This window comes from Euprymna scolopes, chromosome 31 (assembly GCF_053919585.1).
Source record: "Euprymna scolopes isolate OS-2025 chromosome 31, ASM5391958v1, whole genome shotgun sequence".
Lineage (NCBI taxonomy): Eukaryota > Metazoa > Mollusca > Cephalopoda > Sepiida > Sepiolidae > Euprymna > Euprymna scolopes.
In genome coordinates this window covers 91042742-91069934 of record NC_136512.1, presented here as the reverse complement: position 1 = coordinate 91069934, position 27193 = coordinate 91042742, and positions in this window count along the sequence as shown.

Below are 27193 nucleotides of genomic sequence, written 5' to 3'. Positions count from 1 at the left end.
TATATACGAGGAATCTTCGTTTGCAGCTTCCATTATACGAGGAATCTTCGTTTGCAGCTCCCATTATACGAGAAATCAACGTTTGCAGCTTCAATATTTGTCGAATCTTCGTTGACAGCTTCCAATATCCGTTATATTTTCGTTTGGAGGTTCCCATAACCGTTGGATCTTCGTTGACAGGTTCCAATAGGCGCCGAGATGTTACGTTTTCTTGATTTTGCCTAATGTTAAACCCCCATAGAACTGTTATCCGTTCGTATTTGTAGTAAATTTTAAATGCACGTTGTTAAACTGCACCTGTTAACATATCAACAAGTACAAACAGGAAAACGATAGACGAAAATAGAAACACAAACATAAATGTATTACGCGCATAACTAGAAACGATCACAAAATAGAGACCACTAGACAAACACGCGCACAACCCACATAAATATACACGTAAACACATGACGTTAGAAGACGCAGGCAAACGGTTATACACCGATTCATACTGGGTAGCATCAAAATTCGTTATTTATATTTTCAAATGGTTCTCTCGCGAACTGCCTGTTTTGTTATTACACTCTCCTAAGGACAATGTGTTTTATTGATGTATTTTTACATATTGACGTAGTTAACTCATGCAAGACTTCTGATCTGAAATGAATATTATGAATACAATCAGCGTTTATTATTCTCAAGCTCAGTTTAATCACTTAAAATAAACATTGCTTTGAAACAGGTGTAAATTACCATATCTTGAATATAGCCGGAGTTTATAAATCTTCAGTTCAATTTAATCACTCAAAATAAACATTACTTTGAAACAGGTGTAAATTGCCATATCTTGAATATTGTCAGCGTTTATAATTCTTCAGATCAATTTGATCACTTCAAATACACATTGCTTTGAAACAGGTGTAAATTACCATATCTTGAATATAGCCGGCGTTTATAAATCTTCAGGTACATTTAATCATATAAAATATACATTACTTTAAAACAGGTGTAAATTACCATATCTTGAATATTGTCATCGTTTATAATTCTTCAGATCAATTTAATCACTTAAAATAAACATTGCTTTGAAACAGGTGTAAATTACCATATCTTGAATATAGCCGGCGTTTATAAATCTTCAGATCAATTTAATCACTCAAAATAAACATTACTTTGAAACAGGTGTAAATTACCATATCTTGAATATTGTCAGCGTTTATAATTCTTCAGATCAATTTAATCACTTAAAATAAACATTACTTTGAAACAGGTGTAAATTACCATATCTTGAATATAGTCATCGTTTATAATTCTTCAGATCAATTTAATCACTTAAAATAAACATTGCTTTGAAACAGGTGTAAATTACCATATCTTGAATATAGCCGGCGTTTATAAATCTTCAGGTCAATTTAATCACTTAAAATAAACATTACTTTGAAACAGGTGTAAATTGCCATATGTTGAATATTGTCAGCGTTTATAATTCTTCAGATCAATTTGATCACTTAAAATAAACATTGCTTTGAAACAGGTGTAAATTACCATATCTTGAATATAGCCGGAGTTTATAAATCTTCAGATCAATTTAATCATTCAAAATAAACATTACTTTGAAACAGGTGTAAATTACCATATCTTGAATATAGCCGGAGTTTATAAATCTTCAGATCAATTTAATCACTCAAATAAAACATTACTTTGAAACAGGTGTAAATTGCCATATCTTGAATATTGTCAGCGTTCATAATTCTTCAGATCAATTTGATAACTTCAAATAAACATTGCTTTGAAACAGGTGTAAATTACCATATCTTGAATATAGCCTGAGTTTATAAATCTTCAGTTCAATTTAATCACTCAAAATAAACATTACTTTGAAACAGGTGTAAATTACCATATCTTGAATATTGTCAGCGTTTATAATTCTTCAGATCAATTTGATCACTTCAAATACACATTGCTTTGAAACAGGTGTAAATTACCATATCTTGAATATAGCCGGCGTTTATAAATCTTCAAGTCAATTTAATCACTTAAAATAAACATTACTTTGAAACAGGTGTAAATTGCCATATGTTGAATATTGTCAGCGTTTATAATTCTTCAGATCAATTTGATCACTTAAAATAAACATTGCTTTGAAACAGGTGTAAATTACCATATCTTGAATATAGCCGGAGTTTATAAATCTTCAGATCAATTTAATCACTCAAAATAAACATTACTTTGAAACAGGTGTAAATTGCCATATCTTGAATATTGTCAGTGTTCATAATTCTTCAGATCAATTTGATCACTTAAAATAAACATTGCTTTTAAACAGGTGTAAATTACCATATCTTGAATATAGCCGGAATTTATAAATCTTCAGTTCAATTTAATCACTCAAAATAAACATTACTTTGAAACAGGTGTAAATTGCCATATCTTGAATATTGTCAGCGTTTATAATTCTTCAGATCAATTTGATCACTTCAAATACACATTGCTTTGAAACAGGTGTAAATTACCATATCTTGAATATAGCCGGCGTTTATAAATCTTCAGGTACATTTAATCATATAAAATATACATTACTTTAAAACAGGTGTAAATTACCATATCTTGAATATAGTCATCGTTTATAATTCTTCAGATCAATTTAATCACTTAAAATAAACATTACTTTGAAACAGGTGTAAATTACCATATCTTGAATATAGTCATCGTTTATAATTCTTCAGATCAATTTAATCACTTAAAATAAACATTGCTTTGAAACAGGTGTAAATTACCATATCTTGAATATAGCCGGCGTTTATAAATCTTCAGGTCAATTTAATCACTTAAAATAAACATTACTTTGAAACAGGTGTAAATTGCCATATGTTGAATATTGTCAGCGTTTATAATTCTTCAGATCAATTTGATCACTTAAAATAAACATTGCTTTGAAACAGGTGTAAATTACCATATCTTGAATATAGCCGGAGTTTATAAATCTTCAGATCAATTTAATCACTCAAAATAAACATTACTTTGAAACAGGTGTAAATTACCATATCTTGAATATAGCCGGAGTTTATAAATCTTCAGATCAATTTAATCACTCAAAATAAACATTACTTTGAAACAGGTGTAAATTGCCATATCTTGAATATTGTCAGCGTTCATAATTCTTCAGATCAATTTGATAACTTCAAATAAACATTGCTTTGAAACAGGTGTAAATAAGCATAAGACTCACGTCTATTCTCTTTTTTCCCCACTTGCTTTGAAGCAAATTTTAAATCGTCATTATCTATGCATTTAGATTTATTGCATTTAATATTGAGATGCTGATGTCAGGTAAGTGCAAAAGTTATTGCCGGTTTCCAATTTCTCTTGAAAATGAAAATGAGAAACTGTGTTCAGAAACACTTTATTCATAACAATAACGACCTTTGCCCTCTATAACTTGATTCCATCTATCAACGAACATGGAGCCTCGCTTTAAAAATTCTTGAAGTTTTCATGTGAAATATGAATTTAATTATGTTCAATCTGATCTCATGATGTTAAAATAAAGCCACGGAATATTAAACTACGGTCATCAGAATGATTTTCTATTCCATGAAACAAATGATAATTCAAAGTATCCGTAAGTAGAATACACATAATGAGACACGATTCCCCAACCAAATTATTCTAGGAAATCTTTGATCGGTAGTAGTTGTGTGATGGAAGTTGACTCTCTTTCTGTTTACGAATGACGGTCAGTTTCGGGTCAACATAGGATATATATTTAAAAAAAACAGTGAATGACACTCGAATAATCTGACAGAAAAAATGTTATAAAATAATCATGGTGTGTATGTTTAAGCAACAATAAAACGCATGAAATAAAGTAAATTGTTCAGAATACCTGTTTTACAAACCAGAAACTTTTTTTGAACAGACTATATTCTCACATCTTAGTTTATTTAATCTTAGGTTGATTTCTGCTAACTTTTAGCTACCACACTTTATAATATTCATTTCAAAACCATTCGTTAACTTATATTTCAATGTAAGATACTTAGTTAATTACATTATATAATTATTCAGTCCAACCCGTCAAACATTTAACATGCCTAGAAAAAAAAAAGAATATCGAATTAATTTAAATAAAGATTCTTATTCGTCGTTCAAGACAGTGACTGTATGTTTTATCTGTTTTATTTTAGACTAGCGGGGGGGCATTGCCGGGTAGTAAAATACGCTTAAATATATTTGATTCATGCATATTTTGTATTTATCATTACAAGGACAATTGTCTATTGAATATTATATTGTACCTAATATATAGTACTAATTTCAAAAATTTAAAAAAACGACTTGGTTGCTATCAGCCATCGGTATAGCTATAGAGATATTGGCAAGAAATATTTAATATTAAACGACTTGAAAGAAATTAATTGAATGTGGGCATGCGCAGAACGCTTTTAACTCATGTTTGATCACATCACGTGATGTTTACCTAATGCTAGTAATCCTCGAAATAAGTGAGAATTCGAGGGAACTAAGCCAGAATATTTATAATGAGGCAAGAGTTCCACATTTTTCTAGTAGATCGTCGGTTAGTAGTGTTGTGTGAAAATGAGCATTATCATGATGGAAGATAATTATATTTCTATTGAATAATAAAGTTGTTTTCGAGTCAACATAGAGCAGACTATTGCATAGAAATATGAATGGTGCTGTGATAATATGAAAATAGTTATCACTCAATCATGGTGATATATTTAAGTAATAACAAAAATCATTAAATAAATACACAATGGCTTAAAATGACTCTTCTTTAAACGAGCAAAACTTATGAATCGACTTAATATATTCGCACATCTTGGTTAATTTGACCTTAAGTTGACCTCTGCTTACTTTTGCCTGCCGCACTTTATATTATCCACAAAGCATATGCTAACTTTAAATACCATATACATTAGTTGGTATACCCGTCCAATATTTTAAACAGTTTGCATTTCAACCTGCTTTGTACGCGTTATTCATACATCCAAACAAAGATTTTACTGATTAAAAACCATCATTGGTGTTTTATTACTAACTAGACTGGGTGCCCGGTGTTGTCCGGGTGTTGGGAGGTGTGTGTTGAGCAAAAAAAAAAAAAGTAGTAATAGATAGGCAGACTCGAACCCGAACCGCGAAGGAGGAAAAAAACGTGAAAAAAAGTGTCGTTTGACTTTTTTTCCTTAACACTTGAAATCCTTTCTTATGACTAAGTTTAGCATGACAGATATGTTTACCTGATGTGATATATATATATATATATATATATATATATATATATATATATATATATAAGTTTAATGATTAAAGTTAAATTCTGTAAATCATAATATACATAAATATATATTGAAAATGTTATTTGAATATTGAATTAGAGTCATAGAAAAAGGGATTTCATACAACCTGGGCAATCCATTATCAGAATGAGTTCAATATTTTTCCCCTGAATCGCTATTCCTCCGAACTGGCAGTAATATCCCGGAAAATATTGAACTCATTCTTATAATGGACTGCCCAGGTTGCATGAAATCCTTTTTACTATGATTCTTATTCACCATTCAAATAACATTTCCAATATATGTGTTGCAAAGCAAAATATTTGTTTAATCATAGCTGAACATTTTGCTAATTGAATTTCATTTCCTCTGATGATAAGAGCCATTATGGAAAATCCATGGATTAAGGAAATAAACATTTTTTCTCTATATATTCCTTGCTTTAAACAATAAATCCTTAACTTAAATATATGTGTTTCTATTTTGATTTACAGAATTTAAATTTAACCATTAAACTTATATATTGCTCTATTTCTTTAAATATTGAGCTTTACCTTTTTGGCTAGGATCATCCTGAAAGTATTACCATAATGTAATATCTGACAGGATAATTCACTTCATCTCTAATCTGTGACTTATCTTATATATATATATATATATATATATATATATAATTCGGATTCAGATAAGCATTTTACATGGACGCTACATGCTTTTTTGTCATTTTTTCCAAGAAAGACTAAAAATTAAATTTAATTAAGTTACCTCTTTACATTTGCGCATGCGCACAAGAAATATAAATATGTCGGCAAGTTGAAATGAACATTTTGCATTTCAACCCACGACATATTTTTATACGTGTTCTTCAACCATCCAAACAAAGATTTTACTTGTATTTAACCATCCTTGGTGTATGATTACAGTTTTATGTTTATTTAAGTGTTATGTCACCAGCAGTTTAAGAGTTTATCCGTTAAATATTTTTACACAGGCAGACAGCAGAGAGGCATAATCTACTGTTTTATATATAGAGAGATTGGGTGAAGGGTAATTGGGAGAAGTCTTGCATAGTCGTGTCATCGCGGGCGAGAGTACAGTCAAGCTGGCAGCCTCTTTTCCAAGTAGATAAAATACGGCCAAAACGCGACAGCGCTGCCAGACAGTTATGTTAGCCGCCAGATCGAAAAGGAAAGTAGAAGATGACGGCATAGAAAAACAAAAAAGATGTCACGATATATCCGATATTGAGTTTAGGTTTGTTAAAATAGTTTTTACAAGTTTCGAAACGTAAAATATGATTTAGTGATATTTACAACCCGACCAAATCTGTCGTCCATGTATTTAAGCGTATGTACACACAGACACATACGCATATATATATATATATAAATATATATATATATATATATATATATATATATATATATATATATATATAGAGAGAGAGAGAGAGAGAGAGAGAGAGGGGGGAGAGAGCACTGTCGTAATTAATCTAACCCGCTACTTAATTGGCTGAAAAATGCGACGCTCATGGCTTGTTTATAAACAAGCGGTTAGAGCACTGTAAAAGTGGTGGACGGATGTTTGTTTAAATAGACATTTGGCGTGATAATTTACGGGCGCCGTTCCCGTGGGTCGATCGGTAGAACTGCTGACTGTCAACGCAAGGGTTCTAGGTTCAATCCTCGGCTTGGGAGAGGTGCTAGTCTAGCGGCACTTATGAGCTGTGATACAACGAAACAGGACTGTATGTCGATGACTGCAAATACACACACAATTGACTGCTTGAATCTTGTCTTCGCTGTTCGAATGATTTCTTCTTAAAAATTGGATGACAAGTGAATATATGTTTGTGTGTGTGGTTCAGAGGCTATTAATGAGAGTTGTATATTTTGGTTTCTAGCCGATGGTAACGAAGTCATATATTTTTTTTAGTTTTTATATTACTACTATATATTAGGTTCAATCGAAGAATTGATAGAGAATGGTTTTTAAAATAATAAATCTACATGGATTTAAAATATCATATTTAAGCGTATTGCTGACCGGGCAGCGCCGGGCGGCCTGCAAGTATATATATATATATATATATATATATATATATATATATATATATATATATATATTAATTTTGCTTTGAAAGCTTTTGCAGAAAGACGGCATTTTTAATTATTAAAATTAATTTTATTTCTTACATTAAACATTGATTTAAAAAGGTGTGAATAACCATGATACCTAAGTGTATTTTCCTCTTTTATATATTTAGGCTGGTTGAAGAGGAAGTCCCTAGCAAATATCAAGCAGTCAGATTCATCCCCATGTAAGGGGAGATCATTTCGTTTAGGTTTTTGCCATTCTTGCAGCGATCTCTCGATGTCGTCCTACATAAATTGCCAAGTACTCGTAAATGATCACCTATCTAAAAAAAATCAGTCATTTAAGTAGAATGCATGTGTCCTCTTGATTATTGCGTATATAGATAAAGATATAGCGAGTTTAATATTTGTTTTAAAAGTAAAAGGCTTACAGAAAAAAGGACGCTTGTAGATATAAGAGCTGAAGACCTCGGCTTCTTTTAAAGCTAATACTCATGCGTATTGAACCTCCACAATGTTTATGCGGAACTGTTTTTATTTTTTCACCGAAATAAAAATATTGTATTGATCTGATTAAACTGCATTAAATTTGTCAGTAGATAGCAATTATAGGTGGAAAGTTTTGTTAAAAAAGTTTTTTATTAAATTTTCATTAATATATTCTATGATTTCGTTGATTTCACATACATATCGATCCGAACGAACTCAGGTTTTGAAAGTCTTCGGAAGTGGTGTAGGTGATGTTTTTTAATTTAAAGCTCCCGCCGGAAATGTACGTCAAAATATAACAATATTCGATTTAAACTGATTTTTTTTTTTAAATAAATATTTTTATTTAAATTATTGAAAAACTATGTTTTCTTTTACAGAAATATTTTACTGAGATAAATAACGTTGAAATGAAAAACATATAATTGTGATACGATGGATGAGAAACTCTTCTGAGGGAGTTCTAGCTCCCTACATTGATCAACTTTGTGGGGATCTGGACAGATTGATACAAGATCAGATATCTTTAAATGTTAACGCATAACAGCTTGACAAGTAATGTTTATCAAATCACAACCAAGACACCGAGCCTATTATGTAAGCATGTCTCTCTCTCCCTCCCTTTCTCTCTCTCTAACTCCCCCTCTCTCTCTCTCACTTTCTTCCTCTTTCAATAAAGAAAAAGAGGAGAATTGAATTATAATCGTATTGTTTTAAACAATCGAAGTGTGGATTACCGTGCGATGGACGCATAGCAGTTTTGCACCGGCGATTGGCGACACGCGTCGAGTCAGTTAATATGCTCGGCCAGTGTTAAATGTAAAAAAAAATAATTATATACTTTTTATAAAAAAAAAAATGCCTTCTTCGTTTATTTTATGCAACGTTCAATTTCAGCATTTAATTCCGACGATAGAAAACACTACCTGTAAGAAAGCATCATAGACTGGATGACAACAACCAAACGTGCCAGCCGGTAATAGCCATATCGACCCATTGATGTAGGGAATATGCCTATCGTTTGATCGTATCCTAAAACCCGGGGAGCTGGTTGCCGTTCCCAGGAGGGAACAATCGTTCCAGAAACGTCTCTACGACACAAACACACCAAGTAACTCTCCCTAGCAAACGATCGTAGCACACATTTAAGTAAAATACATTACATATGTAGAGATAAAATTAGAATTTATATTTAAATTAATGCGAAAGAAAATTAACAGAATACATGTAATTAAATAGAAAAAATGTACATTTGTCCAAATAGATTTATTATGGATATAAATTATATCTAGTATATCTATATACGAGTGAATGTGTGTGTGGGGAGACAATTCTAAATCTACTTATTAAACGAATTTTGTATCTACATACTTAAGACTTTGTATATAGGATGTTCTGACATGTAGAAAAGTTTATAATCAGTTTTCATCAGGAAAAAGGGCTGCTAAGGAATCCAAAATTGTAAAATTGTTACGTGAGAGTAATCGGATTTTTATATTTGTCCATTGTTTCACAAATGAGCATGCATAAATAGATCACAATACAGCGATATTCACTCAATGAATTCGACCTAACACTCACACATAAAATAATTTGGAATAAATCTATTGAAGGCATTGCCAAGACTGTCGCAAAGAAAGAAATACTCACATCTAAAAATATCTTATATCTCTACAATTTGCCCAAGTATTGCATATGGTTTCCACATATGGGCCGGTGAACTAGTCACAAGTTTCAACCCAGTTAGGAAGGCTCCAAAAAGCGTATATAATCAAACAGACTAGAATTGTCAAACGAATCCTAACCCCGTTTGTCATCGCCAAAATGTTGCATCACACCGTTATAGCCATCGTTTGCCATTGTTAATAAAACTAATCTGAGATATATTCACTTAATGAATTCAACCTAACACTCACACATAAAATAATTTGGAATAAATCCATTGGAGACATTGCTAAGACTGGCGCAAACAAAGAATTGCTAAACATTTGAAATTCCCTCTTTTTACGACTTCCCCGATTCTACTTGCATGCAGGTATTTACATGTAACCTGAACAAAGGCTTCTTACACATTGACGCCAACAAAACATTAAGTTTAGAAACATAATTAAGATAATGCAATTTATTTCTAAAACCTAGAGAATGCCCGTGATTTGTTTCATACGAAAATCATGTTTAATTTCGACTTTAATTGTACACGGTTGTTTATTTTTGGCTGGCCAAAGTGAAAAGAAACTCTTTCTAAAAATGTACATTTCAGAATCAAGTACACCATTTCTGGCACATTTGTTCTGTAACAATATTCTTCCTGGGCAGAAGTTATGTTCTCTATGATGTGACGAAGCTCTACAAAGAGTATATAATTCATTCGTCTATTGGAATATTGATCAAGCTGTGGTTAGAATTAGTTTTAGGCCAGTTGTCATGACTTTTAAGAACAGTAGGGGATAGCCATTGGCACGACTTTTACCAGTTGATGAAAGTTATCAGTTGAAGACAGTAACCAGTTTGTGACAGGTAAAAGTTGTTGACAATTAACAGTTGATGACACTTATAAGTTGACGTGAGTAAACAGTTTATAAGTTACCAGTTGATGACAGTTACCAGTTGAACACAGTAAAGTGCAGATTGTGGCCCGAAGTAGTGCGAGATTAAATGAATTGTTCAACCGACTGACGAACATAGCCTCGACAGAAAACTCAGATGTTTTCTGTAGCGTCGATGGTGTCACGCACACACACACAGACACACAGAGGGCAACTATTTCTGTAGCTTTTATACCTTAACAGTAGTAAAAATAAAAACGTAATATATTTGTAGTGCTCCGCTTGGTCTTGAATTTCAAGGCCTGGGATACAAAACCCTTCTACTCGAAAGCTTATTACACAAAGACGTCAATATAAATGCTATACCAAATGCAGGGTTTGTAAAATATAATGATCTTTAGTAAACGAGAAAGATAATATTAAGAATACATAACACCTTTTTGCTCAATTCAATATAATTTTTATTTTGATAAAACTAAAGTTATATTCATTGAACAAAACGTTATACACATTGAAGTAATATTATATTTATTGAATAAAATATTAGTTAATATTAATCATATTATATATTTTTCCAAGAAAAAAACATTTATATGCCTAACTCTGTCCACGTGGGGAGACAAATAAATAGTAACACTAAGAAATACCCATGTTAATTCATAAATATCGCTCCTTCATATCTACAAACGTAGTTATCAAATTACAAATATTAGAAATATCCAAACAGACTAAGACTAAAATGAAATTCTCAATAAAAGGAAATTAAAACCTAAAAATCAAAATTGAATGACAATAGGCCTACGAATACAAAACCGAGCTAATTCAAACTATAAGAGAGAACTCACATTTCACAATCTAATACAAGGACGCACTAAAACACTCTTCCCCACATACGAACACACGCACGCAGACAAACTTATATGACCAAACACAAATGTACTGCACATTTTCACACAAGTAAGAAGAAAAATAAATAAATAAATAAAGAGAAAAAGGGGAAAAAGTAAAAAGCAAAGACCAACAATAAAAAAAGGAAAGGAGAGAAATACACCCATGTAAACATTTAGAAATATTTTCAAATCTTTTCATTTCTTAGGAATATTTCTTGTTCATAAAATGGTCAGTGAAAGCGCTATTCAACATTTTAAGTATTTTAAAACTTTCTGAAGATGATGCATTAAAACAAAGAATATCTGAAACGCGTTAAACTATTTCAAGAATTATTTCAATGATTTTAAAAAAGAAAATATGAAATAGTAAAATAAGTATAAAAATATAAGAATTGTTGGTGCCCCCACTTATTTAAATACAGTTTATATATATATATATATATATATATATATATATATATATATATATATATATATATATATATGTGTGTGTGTGTGTGTGTGTGTGTGTGTGTGTGTGTGTGTGTGTGTGTGTGTGTGTGTTTACATAGACGCGTACGTATAGACATAGCTATGATAATAGTTTGGATAGATGGCGGTTTTATTGTGTGATAAATATTGTGAAACGTTATAATATATTATTTAATGACTTTAGCATCGCCATTTATTTATGGCCTCGTTTCATCAGCCAATAGTTTTTTTTTTAATGTTACCTTCATAAATGTCATTTCGTTTTCGAGAGTGAAAAGAAAATGTACGACTTTTTAACATCTCTTTCATTTTGAAGTAGTTCGTAATTTTTAAAACATTTGTTCAATTTTTCAAATATTTTTTTCTGTTATTGTGATTCGGTGCTTATAACGGATGATGTATAATTTCACAGAAATTTATTCAATGCAATGATGTTGAAATTCTTGTAAATTATTATACATGAGATTGACAAGAAAGTTCTTGCGAAATTTTTATTTTGATTCCAAATGATGTATTTTCAAATAAGTTTTCGTTATAATACCATTACTTTAGATATCATTCTAAAGGGCGTTTTCCTCTCTATCTAATCGTTTGCTTTACAAACGTTTAAAAATAATTATGTCTTCTTTTCAGAACGTAGATCACAAGATGAAAAAAGTAAATTCGCACAATTTTCTTATTAAAAGTAAAGCAGACCAAGAGGCTGCTAAAACACCTTGCCATATCATCTAAAATTGGCGTGACTAAACTCAGTTGTTAAAGGCCGGAAGTTCCTGAAGCTAGAGTTGGATTAAAATAAAGTCATGCTGACTGTTTGCTGGTCTGCCAGAAATTTTTCGAAAACTTAAGAAATATCAAAAACCCCTTCAGCGACTTTACTGCCACTAAAACGCAAGATTTGTCCGTTACTGGTATGAATACACATTTTCTTGCATTGCTGAAAGTGTGTTGATTCTGATGGTGCGTATTTCGATAAATAAACATTTTTTTTGTTTTAATCGAAATGTGTTCATCTGAATCTTAAAGTTAAAAACCGCAAGAACTTTTTGTCAAAATGTTATCAAAGATTTTTAGTCTTTCATACAAGGTAAGACCTAGCGTTATCATCATCGCGATTCGTCGTCCTCATCGTCGGCGCCCACTCGCGTCCGAGTATCGGGCTCCTATCTTCTATGATGCCTTTTTCTTCTTGCTCGTCCGTCGAAGTCCAACCAAGGTATCAATCAGTTCGGCGTCAGGGGTTTGTGGGTCCTGAGATGGCTGATGAGGCCAATCCGTGCTCGGAAGACTCTTCCACACTCCGGACACGTGAAGGCGGTATCGGCAGGCTGTGAACCGGCAGCTCTCTCCTTCCTCCTCTTGCGCTTCTGCTGGTCGTGTGTCATGCGTTGATTCTCTACCCTGTCGGCTCCTAGGCTGATGACGCAACGCCAGGCCGAACGTTTAGCAGCGCGACTCTCCCAAGACTGGGGGCTGATGTCAAAGTCTTTTAGGGACGTTCTCAGACAGTCTTTATATCGTTTCTTTTGGCCCCCTGCATTCCGCTTTCCCTGGCTGAGTTCCCCATTGAAAAGTTGTTTGGGGATTCGGCTGTCGTGCATGCGATAGACATGGCCTGCCCACCGGAGCTGGGTTTTGCGGATTATGGTGGTGATGGTATGGAGCCCCGCGCGCTTCAAGACTTCTGTGTCAGGAATTCTGTCTTGCCAGCGGATGTTGAGAAGATTACGGAGGCATCTGAGGTGGAAGCCATTCAACTGTTTTTCATGTCTTTTATATGGCGTCCAAGTTTCGCATGCGTAGAGTAGGGTTGTCAGGACGACCGCTCGGTATACTTTCAGTTTGGTTGCGAGTGTAATGCCTCTCCTCTTCCACACATTGTCTCCAAGTCTTCCAAATGCACTGCTCGCTGTGGAGATCTTATGGTTAACCTCAATGTCAATGTTGGCGGTGCGGGAGAGGGTGCTGCCAAGGTAGGTGAATTGCTCCACAGCATGGATCTTCTGCCCTTTGACAGTGATGCCGGGTTCATGGTATGCATCTCCTGGGGCTGGTTGGTACATAACTTCTGTCTTCTTTGTACTGATGGTGAGACCAAAGTTGTCACAACTGGTGGAAAATCCGTCCATTTGACGTTGCATCTCCATCTCATTTGGAGCATTAAGGGCACATTCATCGGCAAAGATCTCTGATGATGCCTATACTTTACATGGCTCGCAAGACCCAACTTCTGATAGAATAGTCGCGGGCAGTATTTGTCAGGGAGTGTATGCGGGGATTGGATTGTTCTTCTTGCTCTGTCCTTCTTCTAGTCTTTTTATATTGCCTTCCTTTCTCCTCCAAGCCCATGGCATCTTTGCGTGCCAGTCTCCTCCATTTTGTCCGGTCCCCGGCAGCCGGTTCCCATGAGAAAGGGCCGATGTTAGTCATTGCCAGGGTGCGCTTTAACTGGTCTTTGTAGCGCCGTTTAGGTGCTCTTTGTGGTCGAGTTTCATTAGCGAGTATTTTTTCGGCAGCCTGGAAGGATCCATTCTACTGATGTAGCTTGCCCAACGGAGGCGATGGTGAACGATGGTTTTCTCGACGCTGGTCATTTTAGTCCTGTCCAGTACTTCCAAATTAGTGGTGTTGCTCTCCCTGATGATATGCAAAATTTGCCTCAGCTTGTGTTGCTGGAAGCGTTCCAGATTTTCTGTACTATGTCCATGTTTAGCGATTATGCGTAGATAATTATATAATAGTTGACAATTTTACAAACCTTTTCTATTGACGAGGTAGCCTTAGTGTTCGGATCGCGTGGCAAATAATTGTTGGGAAACTAATAAGAATTTTTAAAACTTGACCTGAACAAATTGGAATCCAAGTTAATATTGGAACAACCTTAACGCGGGTTAATGACGAAAAAGCTGAAGTAGGAAGTACAGTACTCTAGTGCAGAAACCAATCTACATGACTAGATAACGCCTACTAATCACCGATCAGTTGAAATAGAAACGGATATTGACACAGTCATCCATATAAAAATATTAACAAAAAGTAGAACATTGTGCAACTCCGAGGGAACTGATACTGTCATAAAAGATGTAGCCTAATATCGTGTACCCTCAAAAATGATTGATATCTATAATTAAATAACTGAAGTGTTATTTCAAATCAGCAAATTGTCGGTTAAATTCGACACTGTTGTCAAAACTGTCGACTTCCAAACGCAACGATATTTCCAGCTGACTTCCACACGTCTGCGTAAGTAACACGCCTTCTCTTAACTCCTCGCATGCTCGCTTCATATCTGCCTTCATAGACTAGTCTCATTTGCATAAACATTCACAGTCACGTGATTATTCACCATAAAACAAACTGTCTCACCATGTTAGTTTTTTCCTTTTTTTTTCTCTCTTTCATCTCGTTCCACGACTGACCCTTTAAATAATGCACACGTGCTAGTCAAGTAAGTCACGTGTTTCCCTACAGTATTACAAACAATGATTGCACAGGAAGAACAATAAGGGAATCACTGTCGACATTCATTAGAAGAGCGCGAAGAATATCTGTAGTTTGGGAGAATTATTACCATAAAAGCTATAATCTAGAAGATTACGATTGCTACCACAGAATATGGTCGAATATAGTTTAGAAAGATGGAGAGAACTAGAGATAAAGGTAATAGTTAAGCATTTATTGAAAGTGTGCCAAAAATGCAGGAAGCTCAGGAAGAATAATTATCCGAAAACGCATAAACTAACTTTACGATTGGTGCAATCGAAAAAAATTTAAGGAGGGTGGACAGGAGGAGAGGTAAAGGCACAAATAAACATTCACTGGAAGAGTTCAAAAGTTGGGAGAATTATTGCAATAGAAATTCCAGATAAAACCAACAACGTGCCATTATCGAAGTTCGATTGGAATCATATCTCTTTATTCCATTGTAATTGTCTCTTGAATATTTTTTCTTGTCTAATCACCAAATTTTTTTCAAGAATTATTTTACATGTGTATGTTTTTTTTTTTACATAGAATGACCATTATCAATGCCCAGAGGCCACTCGAGGATAAGATTACAAATTAAAGCCACATATTCTTAACTCAAACATTTGCGGTTTACTGGTCTTGCTAGTATATTATAAAGGTGTGATTTTAAAAATAAAAATATATACATATGACTTGGTTGCACTAGTTTGAAACAAAACCGAAACTAAAACTAACGAAGAACTCTTGATATACATAGTTATTACAGGAAATAGAAGGACATACCTATGACTATGACAACAGCATATTCTTTTCATTGTTTTGACTCTTGAGTGTGTATCCGTTGACGTCTTATATGCTTTTATGTAGAGTGATGTGGCTTTCGGTTGATTAACTGTGTCTGCCTGTGTGGGACATATACTCGAGAGTCAAAACAATTAAAAGAATATGCTGTTGTTATAGTCCTAGTCGTAACAATTAAACGGCAGTTACTCGGAAGGAAGAAATTGTAAGCACGGCGCACAAAAAAACACACATACCTTATCGTAATTATATATAGATTATTTTTTCTTCAAATCTTTAATTATTTTCAGTGTGAACCAATTATGAGGAAGTATTTTTAAATAATAAAGATGACGTATTAGACCTGAGTTGATTCAATTCAAATATGTCTGAGTTTGTGCATTTTTTATCTGCAACATTTTAGTCGATTTTATCCGAACCGTCTTTCTTATCGCCGCATTGGATTATCTCCCATTTATCGAAGACTCTGCGCATTCCGGTGTTTGATTTATAGACGTAATGAGCATAAAGTAGATTGAGATGAAGAGAGAGAGAGGGAGAGAGAGAGAGAGAGAGAGAGAGAGAGAAAGAAAGAAAGAAAGAGAGATAAGATTCTGTTTTATGATTTTATTGTTTTCCGATATTTTATATTTCTACCAACGTAGATAAACGAGACTTTATATCGGTTTTATGAGTAATTAAAACAGGACTGGAAACTGGAAAGGCTAGAATGTTTCGTAATGTTTGAACAACACACACACACACACACACACACACACACACACACACACACACACACATATATATATGTATGGCAATTAAGCTACACAGAATATTCCGACGTTTCATTCTCGTGAGAATTCTTCAGGCTTATATGCCACATATATTTTTAAAACTTACTGCCTAGCTCTATCTATGTATTGAGCACTGTTGAAGTAAATACTGAAAATGTACGCATAAAATTATATTTTATTATATTAATTTATTTGATAAAATTAAGTATAAATATATATATATATATATATATATATATATATATATATATATATATATATATATATATATATATATATATATATATATACTAGTAGGTAGTCTGTCTAGCGTTACCTGGTCGTAAACTATGTTTAAATGTATTTTAATTTATGCAGATCTAGTATCTATTTATCATTATAGAGCAAATTCTCTATTTATTATTATATTGTACCCAAAATATAGTAGTGGTACAATCGAAGCAAGAACATTTAGTGGTCCGGGCTTAGTCGTTACCGTTTGAGCTAATGTACGTTGAATAAGAAAACCGTTAAATGCAACAGACATAAAAAATAAATGTATACTTGGGCATGCGCCGAAAGACACTTAGAATCGACTTACGTCTGCGAAGTTTCTATTTTCTTACAGCCTTTTTCATTATTTTTATATCTGAATTCCGGTAACGTTCATTTATTAATAAAATTAAACTCAATATTAATTCACCCAATTAATTAAGTTTGGTTGTTTTTTTTTTGTTTTTTTTTTTATGGCATATCAACCCTTTTCAAATTATTTAATGCCGAATCCAAAAATTTTGAAGAAAATTTTTAAATAGAATATATTTGTTGTTTTCAAGTCGGTTTCTATTTAACCCTAACAGGTACTACCACTCCGGGTCAGAGTGGACCTGGGAGCAATGGCAATTAAAGAGTGGCTCCACACTCCCCAAAGCCCGCAAGCTGGGGCCTCATCACTGGCTATAGTTTAAGGCAATTAATTAAGCCCCATAATTATCGGTATTAATAATCGAACAGGTTTATATATCTTTAGCAATAATCATAACAACAAAATATAAATTAAGAACATCACACAATGTATTTTCTTATGTGTCGCAATTGTTTCATAAGCATTTGGACTAAATTAAAGACACCAAAATAGATTTGTCATATATATATATATATATATATATATATATATATATATATATATTCATAATCTCTTTATTAAAGGACCAAGAAGTAGACTCACTTAATTTCTCCTCATTTTATTTTTTTTAATAAATAAATCATAGATAAATAAATAATAATAGGAAGAAAGATAGATTAAAATACTAAATGAATATAAAAATAAGAAATTCTAAAATTGTCATCTAATAACTAAAATAAGAAATACGAAAGTGCGATGCCTATCCAATTCGAAATCAACCAAAAATAAATAAATGAGGAGAAAATAGATTATGAATCTATCTATCTATCTATCTATCTATCTATTCATCTATCTATCTTATATATATATATATATATATATATATATATATATATACATATATCTATCTGTCTATCTATATCTATATATATATATATATCTATATATATATATATATATATATATATATATATATATATATATATGTCAAATGTCAAATAAACTCTGGAATTCCATTCCAGGTCCCTGCTTCCCCAACTGTACTGGCATGCAGAAGTTCAAGTATAACGTGAACCGACATCTTGCTGCCCAAATCCCAACATAGTGCCCCAGTAGCTGCTGCCCCTGATAGTAGCCCCCTACACCACAGTGGCAATGTGCCTTGTTTGGAGTGAAAATGTAATAAAAATTTTTTTTTAATGTATTCAAGTGTCTTATGAGTAGCTGTTTTGGAATATATTTAAATGATATAATGTTTTAATTTGTCCAAATGGTTATGGAGCATTTGTAACACATAAGAAATTATACCTTATTACATTCTTACTTAATCTGATCATTACACACACACACACACACACACACATATATATATATATATATATATATATATATATATATATATCTTAGCTGATAATGACGAACAGATATATAAACTTCAAGATCTTTTTCAAAAAACTCTGTCCTGAAGTTTACAATAGAATTAAATGATAACAAACAAATTCACTTTCTGGACGTCCTTATAGACTCTTCTAACAATACTTTCGACACAGCTGTATACAAAAAACCAACTAGTACAAAATCCAGCCTCTTGAACTTTAAGAGTGAGTGCCCTCAGCGTTATAAAATTGCCATAATCAAAAATCTTTTAAACCGTGCTAAGATGATTTCTTCTACGAAAAAAGCACAACTAATATAAATTGAAAATATCAAACAGGTTCTTATAAATAATTACTTTCCGAATTATATTGTTGGTCAATAAATTAAACTATTGTTACAGTCCCCTTAAAACCTTAGCAACAATACTAGTCAATCTTCTAACACTAACCCTATAGACATATTTTATAAAAACCAAATGACACCAAATTTTAGAGTGGAAGAAACAATAATTAAAAGAATCATACATAGATATACAGCACCTCTAGAGAACAATTCTAAGATTAGATTTATTATATACTATAAGAAGTATCGAACCCAGAACCTCATCGTTAAAAATAACTCCTCGCCGGCGACAAAAATGTTGGAGCAAACCAATATTGTGTACAAATTTCAATGGCCCTTAGGAGAGTGTAATTCCGAAAATAAAAACGCATATATTGGACATACAAAAACAACATTGTCCCGTCGATTAACGATGCATTTGAACAGTACTAGCTCAATATACCAGCATTTAACAAATCAACATAGCTGTCCCCCCTCTGATCTTAGAAAGGTCCTCGTGGACAACACAAGGATTTTGCAACGAGAAAGTAATTGTAAAAAATTAAAAATACTTGAAGCACTATATATAAAAACCCAGCACCCATCTATTAATAGCATTAATTTTGAAAGTAGCAATAATGTGCTGAAATGTTTAGCATAACCAGTATACGACTGGTTTTACTAACATTGCCTTTTATCATCCTAATTTTTAATCGAGTTTTTTTTATCACTCGTAAATGTATATTTTAATCGACTTTTCATTGACTCTTTTTATCATTCGTAACTATATATTTCACTTCTATTTTTAATATTTTATCTCCACCTGATGATGATTCAAGAAAGAATCGAAAGCGCTCGTGTGAACCATGGAACATTTGTAAATACCTTCCATCTTGAAGTTAAAAAAATCTTACGAAAGATCGAAAAAAATGATAAAAAGAATCATTAAGCAAGGTATCTCTGTTGTTTTTAATAATGTTTGCCTGGATATATATATATATATATATATATATATATATATATACATATATATATATATATATATATATATATATATATACATATATATATATATATATATATACATATATATATATATTTATATATATATATATATATATATATATATATATATATATAGGCAAATTATATTTTAGTCTGTTAAATAATCTCCAAGATAGTATAAAGTAAAACAATTCAAGTCAAAATCAGTGCCAAGGGAGAAGCATGCCAGCATTATTGACAAGTTTGCACGTCGTATCCTGATCTGCTTGTAATTGAACCCTGATCAAGCAAAGACCGTTCGACATTCATTGCTTAAACTTGGTGGACAAGTCAGGCAACTACTAAGGTTACTATTGTACTGAATCTAATTGTATTCTAGCGATTATTGTAAAATTTATTAACGATATCACGAGTGTCATGATTTTGCGAAGGGGCCAAACTATGACTGACAGAAAGGTTCATACATTTATTATGCGTATTCCCTCCTACGTTTGAATTCATGATCACAGATTTCATAAAATAAAATCGTTTCAATAAACACAATAATATGCATTTCATAAAATCTAGGGCAATTGCTCTTGACATATCAAAGGCCTTTGATAGGATATGGCATAAAGGTTTACTTCATAAGATCTCCAGCTATGGTATAGCTTGAATGTTTTCTCAGTCATTAAATCATTTCTCTCTGATAGGTTCATAAGAGTAGAAGTTTATGGGCAGAAATTAGAAGCTCACAGTATTAATGCTGAAGTCCCTCGGGAGTCCATCCTGGACCCAACTTTCTTCCTGATTTACATTAATGATCTTCCAAATCACATCTTTACATCATTCGTAGACATTTATACTGATGACACTACCATCTATGGTAGTACATCTAAGATCGTAAATGACCAAGTTCTCTCCGATTCTCTCTCCTCTGATCTTGAGCAAGTGGTACAATAGAGAAAGGAGTGGCTGGTTACTTTTAATGCATCTAAAACCAAGCTTCTATCTTTACATCATCAACATTCTGATCCTCCATCTAGCATCACTTGAAATGAATTGCTCTCGTCTTGGGGAGGCCTCATGTTTTGACAAGCTTCTGGGCTTAACCTTTACTCCTGATGTGAAATGGAACATGCACATCAAATCCGTTGCCCAGGCCGCTGGAAAAATGGTGGGATCCTTCTATCGATCGAGTAGATATCTCACTGCTGACGCAATTCTCTATCTATATAAGAGCATGGTACATCCAAGGATGGAGTACTGTGCTACATCTGGACAGGAGCTGCTAAAAAGGACTTGTCCTGCCTTGATAGAGTTCAAAATAGACTTCGTAGCCTTGTGGGAGATATCCTTTTCTCTTCTCTGCAACCTCTTCCTTACAGAAGAGATGTTTCGATTTTGTCTTTGCTTTATCGTTATTTTTATGGCAAGTGCTCGACTGAGCTTCAATCTATGCCCCCCCCTCGCCAAACTTTCACAAGAAACATTCGTCTAGTTGAAAACACTTTCAATAATTCCCCCACTCTTTATCCGTGACTAAACCTAAACGTAGATTCCATGATCAAAGCTTCTTACTAAGAACTGCACGCCTGTGGAACTGTCTTCCGTTTTCCTGCTTTCCAGCTCACTATAAACTGATTGTCTTCAAGTCCAATGTAAACAAGTTTTTGATGAGCCGTTTCACTTAAGTTAACAAATTTACCGAATTTCTATTACTAACCATTACCATATTGTTCAATTGACTACTGTACACTCTTAACCCTTATCCTCGAATGGTCTTTGGGCCTTGATAAGTGGCGATGCCTATGTAAAAAAACAATAAAACAATCGTGTCAATAAATACAATAATATACATTTCATAAAATACAATCGTTTCAATAAGTACAATAATATACATTTCATAAAATATAATCGTTTCAATAAATACAATAATATACATTTCATAAAATATAATCGTTTCAATAAGTACAATAATATACATTTCATAAAATATAATCGTTTCAATAAGTACAATAATATAATTCTATACAGACACAAAATCTCCATTATATTAAGAAATAAAATTATTTTGAACATCATTTCATCAATCACAATATTTTTGGTTTATTTCCATTTTCAATTTATCCAGCCTTTTTGACATTACTTTCGATCAATTAATTGGCAATTTTGTTCGTTTTAAATAAACGTCTTCTAATGTTGAATTTATTCAAACCATTTTTATTCTAATTAAATCGATTTTTCTAGCATTAAAGCAATATTATAAATTACACTTTCCTTTAATGATTTCATCGTTTATTACACTAAAGCTTGTGAATAATTCGCATATAAAAGTATTTAATGATAAGAAATATCGTATATATATATATATATATATATATATATATATATATATATATATACGAGGGGCGTGCAATATGTAATGCCCTTGACCCATTTCCCATAGCAGTAGAGCAACGAAACTTTGCACTTATATTAGTCTTTCTCTACATAGGAACCATCCAGAGTTATGCATTTCTCCCATCGTTTGATGCAGCTCTGGAAACCGTTTTTATAGAACACCCCAGGTTGGTCCTCCAACCATGACGTGACTTTAGAAATCAAGGCTGCGTCATCTGGTAAACGCTTTCCTTTCAAAAACAACTTCATGGCTGGAAAGAGGTGAAAGTCAGAGGGTGCAAGGTCAGAAGAGTAGGGAGGATGGGGTTGATTTCATTTCGAGCACTCGACGCGTTCTCGCTTCTGGAATGGTGTGAGCAACCTGGAAATCCATCTGGCAGACACCTTATGCATATGCAAATGGTCATGAATGATAGTTTCCACAGACCCCGTACTAATCTTGACATCTTGGGCTATTTGGCGAATAGTAATGCGCCGTTCTTCCAAAATAGCAGCCTCAATTTCACGGACAGATGCCTCATCAATGGCAGAAAGGGGGCAACCAGGTCTGGGAGCTGTTTCCACAGACTTCCGGCCATGTTTGAATTCACGGTGTCAGCGTTTTACAAGGTCATATGATGTATATATATATATACATATATATATATATATATATATATATGTGTGTGTATATATATATGTATATATATAAATATATATTTATATATATATATATATATATATATATATATATATATATATATATATATAGTGTATTTAGGCAGCATGTTTTCATTTAGACAAATATTGTGAAATATTACGGAGTATTTTTACTTGGTGATCTTTCTTTTGTTAATTTTCCATTTTTCGAATGGTTGTTTAAATAAAAATGGTCGATTTTGCCCAAGAAAGGTCTTTAGTCGTTTTATCCTATTTGTTTTTTATTTGTTTTGTTTTATTTATTTATTTTTTATTTTATTTTATTTATTTTATTTTTTTTTTTTTGCCACTAATTTAAACTAATTTCCTTCAGTCGTCTTCAGACAATTTTCGATTACTGTTTCGTTTAAAATCTGGATTTATATGCTTCGGTCCATATTACATTAACATTACTTGAAATAGTGAAGCATCTCGTGTGTAAAAAAGACGTTTTAACGTATTAAGAACGTGGCTAAAATAAATGTACAAAAAAACAAACGTTCATTTGCTGCTCGTTTTCAAATTATTTATTTGTTTATTTATAAGATATTTCCATACGGTTAAATTAACAGGCAGTGAATAGATATACAAAAAAGACAGCACTAAAATTCGAAGCACAAGTACGATTATTTATTAGGTGATCTCTATGTATTAATACTCGTATTTATGCTTCGAATTTTAGTGCGGACTTTTTTTGCCATTCTTAACAAGTCGCACTCTTTCTACCCTCTCAAACTTCTAGAAACCATATACATTAAGACGCTGCAAACAAAAATAGAATCTCTTAAGGCTTAATCTGGTTTCTATTTAAGAATTAGTTTCTCCCTTTTTTTCTGTTTTTCATCCCCAATTCATTGTTCGCCCTTTTTTTCTTTTTTAAAACGTAATTATTAAGCTTCATTTTAGCTCTGTTGAGCGAGATTCGAAACCGGTCAGCTGACGTATTAATTTTTTATTTTTTATTTCACAATATAAAAAAAAAGAAATGTTTTCGACAAAGTTTACAATTGGTCATCACGTAGCCATAATTAATTTTTTACCCCGATATATATATATATATATATATATATATATATATATATATATATATATATATATATATATATATATATATATATATATATATATATATATATATATATATATATATATATATATATATATATATATATATATATATATATATATATATATATGTGTGTGTGTATGTATATATATATATGCATATATATGTATATATATACATATATATATGCATATATATATGCATATATATATGTATATATATGTATGTATATATATGTATATATATATATGTATATATATATGTATATATATGCATATATATGAATATATATGTATATATATGTTGCTTTGAAAAGTGTGAATGGAGTCATTATGGGTGAAAAAAAAGGAGAAACGGGAAATTGTATAGAGACAGATCGACTAAAAAGAATCATAGGTAAAAAAAAAACATCGATTAAAAAAGGATCCATACGTAATTTCGTGTAAAAAAAAAAATTAAGGGATCTAGAGGTTAACCTTTCGACCGACCCTTTTCAATAGATCTCGTCGGTAAGTTGCATTAAATTAACGAATGAGAATGGAAAAAGGGGAGGAGATGAAGTCGAGAAAAAAATATATATATAATTAAGAAAATCCGTTGTCTACAAGTAAGTATAGACAAAACAGAAAAACCAGCGTACATGTAGACTTTTTTTTTTTTTTTTTTTAGAGTTCTTTAAATAACTCTAATTTATGTGAAAGTTCTTTTTGTCTACATAAAGCTGGTTTGCGCATCAGCACACTGACGGCCTCCAAGATGTTGAGGTGCTATTTGTTCCGGGCTTTATGTAAAATGCGAAAGCAATCATCAGAATATGCTTGGCCACAAGTTTTATTTTCGTACAAATGAATACCAATTGACAATTCAAGAATTGGTGGTCGTCCGGATGTATTCCGTAAAGGCCCGGATGTATTCCTTAAAGACCCGGATGATATAAAAAAGTTTGCGTAAATACCCAGGAACCTGTTGTGCCACTCTGACCCTTAAACGTTGAAAAGTTCGACCCACGTAGTCAGCATCGCACCGACATCTAAACTCATATATTATTAAACTATTTTGTAGCGTGGGAAGTATATCTTTTTTAAACGCTGGGAAGGCAGTTTTGGTACACAGCACTACTCGGGGTTGCACCGCGTAAAAACAGTGGGAAACAACCGAAGTGATCTTGTTAACAAAACCCCTACTAATTGAACCTATGTAGGGGAGCTTCAAATAAACCGGACATTTAGCCGGACCGAAAAGAGGCTTAGTGTTAAAACTAGTAGGTTTTTGGCGAATATGCTTGGAAATTATACCACCAGGGAAACCATTTTTAATAAGCATGTCCGTTATTTTCTTAAGTTCCTCCTCAAGTTTGCTTGGCGAGCATATCATGAGTGTACGGTGGACCAAGGTCTTAATTAAACTTATTTTCCTGTTCATAGGGGCAAAGGTATCCCAACTAATATACAACCCTGTGAAGGTAGGTTTCCTGTATATAGTTGTATTAAACCGAGTCCCTATCCTTTCTACAAGGACGTCCAAAAAGGATAAAGAGTAATTCTGCTCTTCCTCCATCGTAAACTTAAGTGCGGGGTGGAGACTGTTTAATTTCAGAAAAAAAAATCACTTACTTCATGGCGGCACTTGAAAATGACAAAAGTGTCATCTACATACCGCCAATAACGAACAGGTTTTGTATATATATGTGTTTTTTTTTTGTTTTTTTTTTACACAGTGATCACCACTTATCAAGGCCCGGAAGCCACTCAGTGATAAGGGTTATTGCAAGTACATCACGTTAGTGAGGAGATTTTATAAAGTGTTTAATTAGGGGGGCGGTTCATTAGGAATTTGTTAACATTAGACTTTAATATATATATATATATATATATATATAACATTGTTAACATTAGACTTGAATATATATATATATATATATATTTATATATATACATATATATACATATATATAAATATATATATATATTTGTATACATATAAATATATATATATATTTATATATATATATATAAATATATATATATTTGTATATATATATATATATATATATATATATATATATATATATATATATAGTATGTTTATTTATACGAACATTATCGGTTATCAATTGGTTGATCAGTTTGAAAGAGACTTTCATACCCCTATATTTTTTTTATTATCAATCATTTTTTGTTTTTTACAAAGATTGCTTTAGCAATTGATTTTCTCTAGTAAAACTTCACTGTCTGTAATAAAAACTTTATTCTTAAGTATTATTGGCGACGGTTTACTTAAATCTGGTTTCTATTTAAGAATTCGTTTCCCCCTTTTTTCTGTTTTTCATCCCCAATTATATATATATATATATATATATATATATATATATATATATATGAGGTGGCATGATGTGGTTCTCACTTGAAACTAAACTAAACACCATAACTGTGGGCGGAAACTTCGTTGATTTTACGCTCAAGAGTTGTAACCGCCCGGATTTGCATTTAGAGAGTACTGGCATTAGTCCCGTTGTCATCACTTGGATCGGTAGAGAACGTAAACATCGGTGCATCCTTGATCTCGCTCGTTGAACATTGTGTCCCTTTCAGATATGAGAGAAGGCTTTTATTGCTCTTGGGATTTGTGTACAACAGGCCAACTAGTAGATGGTCTGCAACAACAACAACAAAAAAAAGAAGGAAAACTGGTTTTCATCAAACGGATATGGAATCATATCGTATTTTCTATGGCGACAATTTTATCGTTCCACCCTGCACTAGCCAAAGGACACGTTGTTGACTGGGTCATCAAAAATATACTGTAGTATATATTACAGTATATATATAACCTTTTCATTTTTTAAAACTGAGATATATTTTCTATATACATTTTCTATCCTATATTTCTTTTCGTCTTTAAGATGCACAGGTAGACAGAAACACAGACGTTGAGCTCCTTT